The 7,957-nt window shown below is 42.9% G+C and overlaps 1 long non-coding RNA gene across 1 annotated transcript; it reads left to right on the forward strand.

Annotated features, from left to right (window-relative positions):
* Positions 1-549: 549 nt before the first annotated feature.
* On the forward strand, positions 550-2,802 carry LOC135386365 (uncharacterized). Its single transcript, XR_010420671.1, has 2 exons — positions 550-734; positions 1,389-2,802. It is a non-coding gene; the product is annotated as an uncharacterized LOC135386365 (long non-coding RNA).
* Positions 2,803-7,957: the final 5,155 nt, after the last annotated feature.

Genomic DNA, 7,957 nt, shown 5'->3' on the forward strand with positions numbered 1-7,957 from the left:
GAAACCTGCTCAAAATTTAAATTTGGAGTGAACAAACTATTGGTAGTTTGCTGGAGCCAAAGCGAATTCAAAAAGTTTCGTTCTCAAAAGAAACATGATAAAATGTTGTATTCGCGGTGAACGAACTATTGATAGTTTGCTCGAGCGAAACGCGCATTCAAAAGGTTTCACTTTCAAAAGAAACGTTCTAAAATTCTAAATTTGGAGTGAACAAACTATTGGTAGTTTGCAGGAGCGAAACGCAAATTTCACAGAAAATTTCGTTTTCAAGAGCAAGAAGCAACGATTTTATATTCGGGGTGAATAAAGTATTAATAGTTTGCAGAAGCGAAACGGGCGCCGGATTGGCTTGGCTTAAGCGACATGAAGCTCGACGAAGTCAAGTGCACCACCTACACTACACGTCACGAATCAATCTATCGATAGTCCGAAGAACTATCGCGATACTATCGAAATTCAGGTTCACTTTATAGTTGAACAATCCATAGTAAAAAACTATCGATGGTATCGTATGCCTCGATAGTATCGCATATCACTACACTACTTTCTAGCCCGTCTCCATCGTCGTCGTTATCATTAATGGCGCTTGCGGCGAAATTGTTAAATCGCTCAAGTTATTTCTGTAATGCGGGGATATCTTTACAGAAATGTACTGGTACTCTGCAAAAAATGCTTCACAAGTACTTGGGAATGATGGATATACAGCTCCTATAAAAATAATGGGGTTTCCAATGGTAGATAGTCCGCTTTACAGTGTTGATCTGCTCTTTCCTCTACTCTAGGAAGTTTCTCTCTTCCGTGACTGTGCACTGTATATATAACCATGTAGTTTCTGAGTGATTGCATAATTTATTATTGTATTATCATTTACATATTATTCATTATATCATTTATATTAGGGAGTCTGCACACTTACAACACAGGAGCTATCTAGTCACAAATGTGACGTTGCACTCGTTTTCATATCCCGAACTGCATACTCGATAAAACGCTTTTAGGACTTTCTTTGTTCACTGCGGGCTCACGCGAGAAATACGTAAACATTACACATATATCATGCTATGTGTGCGATCATGTGCTGAACCTTATGACCTGATGCGTAGTTACGGTGTTTACGATTACGAAAAGCTTGAGGTATGAGCGTTGTTCAATCAAGAGAGTGTGGCTAGTACGTGAAATTTGTAAATCAGAGTCTCATATTTTGAATTGGTAGACGGCATACTTGTCTCTATCGTGCATGCCATTGTTGTTCAAACATATTTTAGTCGCACGTCATTATCGGGCGGTCAACGAACGGCAAGTGTTAGATAGGACAGAGTTTCGTGAAAATACGACTCCTACAGTTCCTTGCACTTATGTGTTTTTCTCTCTTTTATTTTTTTAAACAGAACAGCGGAAGTGGAGCTTCACCAGGACCAGTATCGAGACAGTACATCAAACTATGTGACTACCACGTATATTACACATGAGAGAGTCTCTTCTATTACATCCGTGTTGTTCAACCATAATTGAAATGAACTACTGTATCGCTGCAACAAAACCTTTATTTGGCGTGTACGTGAACTTTGGATGCATGTAATTATTGTCTTTTCTACACTTTAGCTAGATTTTACATGAACAGAGCAGTCAAGTGCAAGTAAGCTGGTGTAACAAAATAAACTTTGTCTAGAAAGAAAGAAAATACGCACGAATGGCGAAACCGACAATGAAGGAGATTTAATTTCCACTAATGGGGAGGCCAGGTTAGGAAAATGAGGTCACAGGGCTGCATAGGTGGATGCTTCTGGGAGGATCCTTGAACCAGTTGAACTTGTTTTGGACCAGTTTGCAATGATTGCAGGAATGTGGATTGAAAATCCAGTGAACGGGTAAGGAACTGTCAAGGGAAGTGCCTCAGGATGAGAGCCACCGATATTTTGAACAGAGACCGTTCTTCTAGGTGTATATTGAACAGGTTCATATTGCATGTATTGTCCATATAATACGCATGGCTAAAAATACATAGAGTCTGAAGTTCTCGGGAAATATTTTTTTCTAAATTTGGGGGGTAAAAAATCGGGTAAATAAACACGCGCTTTAAATTCATGCAAGTTCGGGTGAACAAACTTGCAATACGTTAAATTCGGGGAGAAATCTGGCTCAGTTACCCAAACTAACTGTAGTGGTTTGGTACGAGCTGTGACGTAACTGCATTTGTTGCCAAACAAGTAAGTTAGTGCATTGCTACAGACATCCCAGTGAGGGCAGTTCGTCGGGTAAAAATCGGGTTTTCACCCGAAAGAGGCAACCTTCACTTCGGGGTGCAAATCCGGGGAAAAATCGGGTAGAACCCTAAGACTTCGGGCTCTAAAAATACGCAAATAAATTATTCTATGACATTTGATAATGTTTTGTGCAGGAAATTCGGGAAAGAAAGTCCCAGATAAGTCCCACTGTCGCCACACGAGGGCTTCGGAGCTGGAGCACTCGTGCAACGTGTGCAGCCGAGTCTTCTCGCGGCGCGACCACCTGACGGACCACATCCGGTCCCACACGGGCGAACGCCCCTTCTGCTGTCACCTCTGCCCCAAGACTTTCGTCTGGAAGAGCAATCTCACAAAACACATACGACGTCACACGGGAGAGAAGCCGTTCAGCTGCAATGTCTGCTTGAAGGCATTTACCAGGACGGACAGTTTAGCCGAGCACATGAAACTGCACCAGTACAACAGACGACGACGGTGAGATGGTATGCCTTAAAAGGGTTGGAAATATTGATTTGTCTGTACTAAACATGCACATAAAAACACTATGTTTCTGTGATCCTGTGTTACAACGCTGTCGTGGCTGAGCGATCTCCTCCCTCGCTCTCAACTCTTCACCTCCTCTCCTATTTTTGGTAGGATGTTTTGTAGTGGAGAAAGGAAGTACATACCGTAATTTCACGTGTATAAGCCGCACCGCAGATAAGCCGCAGGACGCGTTTTTAGGAACGTTTTGAAAATTTTCTGGCACATAAGCCGCACTCGCAGATAAGCCGCGGGCAATACGAGACGACTGATTTGTGAGACAAAAGAGACCATAGAGAAGGCCATAAACCTTGTGGTCCATACTACAGGGTCGGCATAGTGTACAGCAAAGGAGGTCAGCTCTAGAGTTCTACCAAGATCGGATTGTGCCCTTGTTGGGCGTTTTTCATGGATTGATGGGTCAGTGGTCTTCCAGAAGACGTGAATCACTGTCACTACTTTCGTTAAACCTGCTTGGGGGAATGCACCAGGAAGATCAATTTACTCGAATGTGGACCCGTCCCTGTTACGCATTGTTCGTGCTGCGGCAGGGCAGTGCTGTTCCAGAGACACTGTCGGTCCTTTCGTTAAAAACCGCCGTATGGGGATAAAATACCAGGAAAAAATAGTCATTAGATAAGCCGCACCGGTGCATAAGCCGCAGAGCGCCCGTGAGAAAAAAAATCGCGCATAAGCCGCGGCTAATACGCGTGGAAATACGGTACTTTTCCGTTTCCATGACAACGTAGGTGGTTGTAAAGAGGGAGCTGGCCACCGGAGAGCAGCCTTCGATATGGTCACCTTCAGGTAGTTGGGGCAAGTGTGCACGGATAAAAGGTAATTTCTCGTGTGGTTGCCGCACTCTCTCTCAGCACTGTTCGGCGTAAAAAAAATAGCAGTTTTAAAAACCCAACGGTTAAAAAACTTCAAATATGTGGGACCTTGCGTGTCGAATCCACGGACTACAAAGTATGACACGGAGCCACACGTTCCATCTTTGGGCAAAATCTGATTCCACCTGATATCTAACCTGGCATTCATTAACTTAATTTTGAGTTGGCAACCTCCCCAGTAAAATTACGTCGTAGCCCCGCATACATAGCCTACACTTACCGAGAACTTGGCCATTCGGAACTGGCTTCAGGTGGTGCTAGCTTAGACTCTTACTGTATGTAGTCGTCTTTGGTGGTATTTGGGCACACTCCAAATACCACCAAATATCACGACTTCAAATGAATTGAGACCTTGGCATACCATATTTTTGGAACCGTTATCCTAAAGACCTTCCAATCTGCTAAATCTCTTCTAATCCTTCTAAGTCTCCCAACTGCGGTGAACAGTGTGATGCCATGCACGTCAGGTGTGGATGCAGTGCCAAGATTATGGCCTCATGCACGCGGAGGTCAATACGGCATCAAATGATCAGTCTTTAAAGGGACCATGAAAATGTATTTGATAAGCCTTACGATCATCTTCAGTTTGTTCCTCCGTGCTAGACCATTCACCCTGTGAGATATGAAGTTGAAAATTCTTCAAATAGTGAAAGTATTCGCTATTTACCGCGGCTGAGTATGGCGGCCGCTACGACTCGGCTGCAAGGCGTCATGCACAGAGGATGTTGCCGATGGGCGGATGGTCTTTTGCGACCAAATAGAAAAATTTGCATGCATGTTTGCAAACTTCAATATGAAATATTTTTAATCGAACCTGGAGCCAAGATCGTATTTAATCGTTGACATTGAAGCCTACCGGAAGTGTACACAACCAGCGGTTTACACAAAATTTTGTCCATGGGGGGTGTGTCAGGCTCTGCAGGTGGCATCGCAACATGCGGGACAGTCCTTCCTACGTACTTCGACGCTCTTTGACGAAATATTGTGAAATCTCACAAAGTTTTAGGGGGCCATATTTCTACCGATTACGACAACAAATATACACGACAGCGTGACGAAGTGGCGTTGTTGTCCTATGTACGTCTCTTCCTTATCTCAGAGTTCTCTTCCAGCAGTTAGTAGGCATGAGTCCGGATTTACATGCCAATGAATATTTTTTCCTGGATACGCTCTTGCATGTAGACATTGTAAGGCTACATTTGAGGCTACTTAAAATAAATTTGGGACGATTTTTAAGTGTATATAAATGCATACTGAGCACGTAGATGCATATTGCCAGTTTTTACTGCATATTTCATGGTGTAGATGTAGAGCACTCCGTTTCAAACTACAAGAACATTTCAACCAATAGGAAGCATGGTTTTACACTTGACAACATTCAACGTTACATAGCTTCACTTTTTTTTTTCAATCAGAGAGCGCGTCAAGCTTGTGCGTCAATCAATCTGCAGGTATATTTTCAAGAAGTAACTCTGCGCGTGTTCTATATCTAGTCCAGCAAAACCATGAATTAAAGTTTTTTGATATTCTATTCTCTATCTGAGGTAATACGTAAACAGATTGTATGGCAGACGTAAGTTTTTGGGTTCTGATGCGTGACATCGGTGCACATATGCCTGGAACGTTACCCGAATAATGCGTGTCCCTGCTGCCTATTTTGACAACTTTTAGGACATATTTGCGTGCCTATTTCGTCAATTTTTAGAGCATATAAATTCGGACTCTACATATCGCAAACATTTTACGAACAAATTTGCAGACCGTCACGGAAAGTGTTGCAACGTTTAGCAGCAATCCAGGTGTTGTGTCAACATCACCAAAAGTCACGAACAGCTACCGCTGAAAATTGCAACACCTTCAGTGGTCGTCTGCAAATTTTTTTTCCACAGTATGTACACGTTTTAGTGTTCCTTGGCTAACTCCTCAGATGAATGTTTGGGAAACACACGCAACTGCAGAACATGCTCATGGTCAACCAGAATGTTGATGTCTTCCGATTTAATGCGGTTTAATGCGATTCATTCATATTCATGCGAACATGTAAACAAGTACGTGCATACGCACAAGTCATGAGTTCTATGATGCAGGGTCAGAAGAGCAAGCTAGTGGAGACACTGTAATATAGAACAACACAAAAATAAATGTGCTCATTATATATCTCCTCAACTTTGTGGTTAACCGAGCGTTGAAGAAAGAATATCTTCCCTGGATAAATCAGCAAAAAACAATCATCAAAGATAGGAGAGATCAACATTGCTCTAAATACTGGCTGGTCATGTGCATGGTGCATGCTCTATTTTTTAGAGTGTAGCGTGTGACCAAAAGACACCGTGGTCAGCCATTTTTGGCTGGTATGGCCCGGCGATATACATGGAGCCCAGAAAGGAGACTTGTTTCAGTTGCTCTATCAAAAAACAAGGTCCCTCCAGACTTTTATTGCTCAAATTAAAGAGAAAAATGAGACTTTGTGCTAAATTTGACAGCCAAATGATGCGTAAACATTGCAGGAGCAACACCTTATCTTTGAGTTCTGTACATGAAAGCCGTCAAATACAATCTGCATTTGTGAACCAGTTGAAACCCATTAACATGACCACAGCCGTTCCCGCAGATTTTGGCCATAAAGTGAATCGTATTAACGAACACGATGTGTGTCATACCGTGCCCTTTACGTAATGTGATGGTATGTATATATATAGAACATAAATGGAGGAAGTTTAAAAGAAGCTTGACAAATGCGTTTGCTTAGATCTGATCCGACTCAATCGCAAATATATTTTGATAGCCTCGTGACTTACAGAGGAGTGTTCCATAAACTTTCGCTTCCACCACGAGCACAGCGTCGTTGATGATTGCTCAACCTTCTCCGAGCACACGTACTTTGACCGCCTCGGTCGAAAAGTCTCTGCTTCGTTACAGCGCAGCCCTGTGGGAGCTCTAGACCATCCTATATCCAGGGATAACTCTCCCTCTGCAAGTAGTTGAGTTCGTGGTGGGTAGCGCATGGTCGTTCCATAAATTGTAGAGTTCGTGGTGGGTAGCGCATGGTCGTTCCATAAATTGTAAATAAAAATAAATATATAAAAATAAAATAATTATTCACTTCATTCCAGCACTCAGCTCTGTCCCTCTGCACTTCTTATCAGGCAGATGAAGAAGATGTGCTGTATGACTGAGAGCAATGCTCTTTTAAGCGTGCCAGGAAATGCATCATGAGTCAACCTGACAGCGGGCCCATGGCCACCGTCCGAAAGCTTAGGCAGTTATATAGTTATAGGAGGACCATTGGTTCAGCGACTGGTGGTCACAGTATTGAGGGTACAACACACATGTTCACAGGGCGGTCTCCAGGCAAGCGCGGAGCCCAATGCTGTGAACCGATGTGGGACCCAATATAAGCAATGGAAGCAGAAAAAATAAAATAAAATAAACTGCATCGTGACCAGTGTGGCGTTCGCGCCATAAGACACCAAATGACCAATGAAATCATCGGCGATAATATACAACAAAAATGCTTAAGCAGTGCGACGAAACCTTTATACTACATCGTTTTGTACTACACTTTTGTGCACTCTACTTGGTGGCCTGTTTTATGGATACACACCACACGGGTACAAAACTGTTGGTTGGCGTAAGTTACTACAAACTTACAAAAAATTACAAAAACTACTTACTTAAAAAGTGCAAACATACAAAAAATTATTACAAACAAAACTGTCTGATAAGTCAAGCATTATCTGATAAGTCAAGAGAGTCTTGTGTTTCCTTTTTCGATTGAGAACGTTTTAGGGCCTGTCTGTGGTGTAATGGATAGCATGTTCGACTCACGCCGTGGGGGTGCTATCTTTTCCGCCTCAGTCAGCGATGTTTGCCCGAGGCACCGGGCCCAGTGCGTCTGCACCAGATGCACTTGCCTAGAGCCGGCCCTGCGTGTTCACCCCTATTCCCAGTTATTGTTGGATAAAAGAATCGCCGTATTAACTAACACGATTTACATGCGGAGGCCATGGAGTGGTAACTGAGGGTAATAAAGCGAGGACGCCAGATTAACGAGAGTCACATTAACAACGAGGGTCACACTAACAACGTTTGACTGTATGTACAGTTTCCACAAAGAAGCTGCTGTGTGTCTCGTTGACGGTGCAGCCTAGCTGCGTTAAAAGGAACCAAAAGTACACAACATTTTACAAAGGGATTTAATATTTTTAGGAGTCAAACATTATGTACATGTTGCATCAAATGTGGTTCTAACAGGTTTGTCAAACGACACTGCTGAAACAACTTCGCACTCAACCT

This window comes from Ornithodoros turicata, chromosome 2, assembly GCF_037126465.1.
Source record: "Ornithodoros turicata isolate Travis chromosome 2, ASM3712646v1, whole genome shotgun sequence".
Lineage (NCBI taxonomy): Eukaryota > Metazoa > Arthropoda > Arachnida > Ixodida > Argasidae > Ornithodoros > Ornithodoros turicata.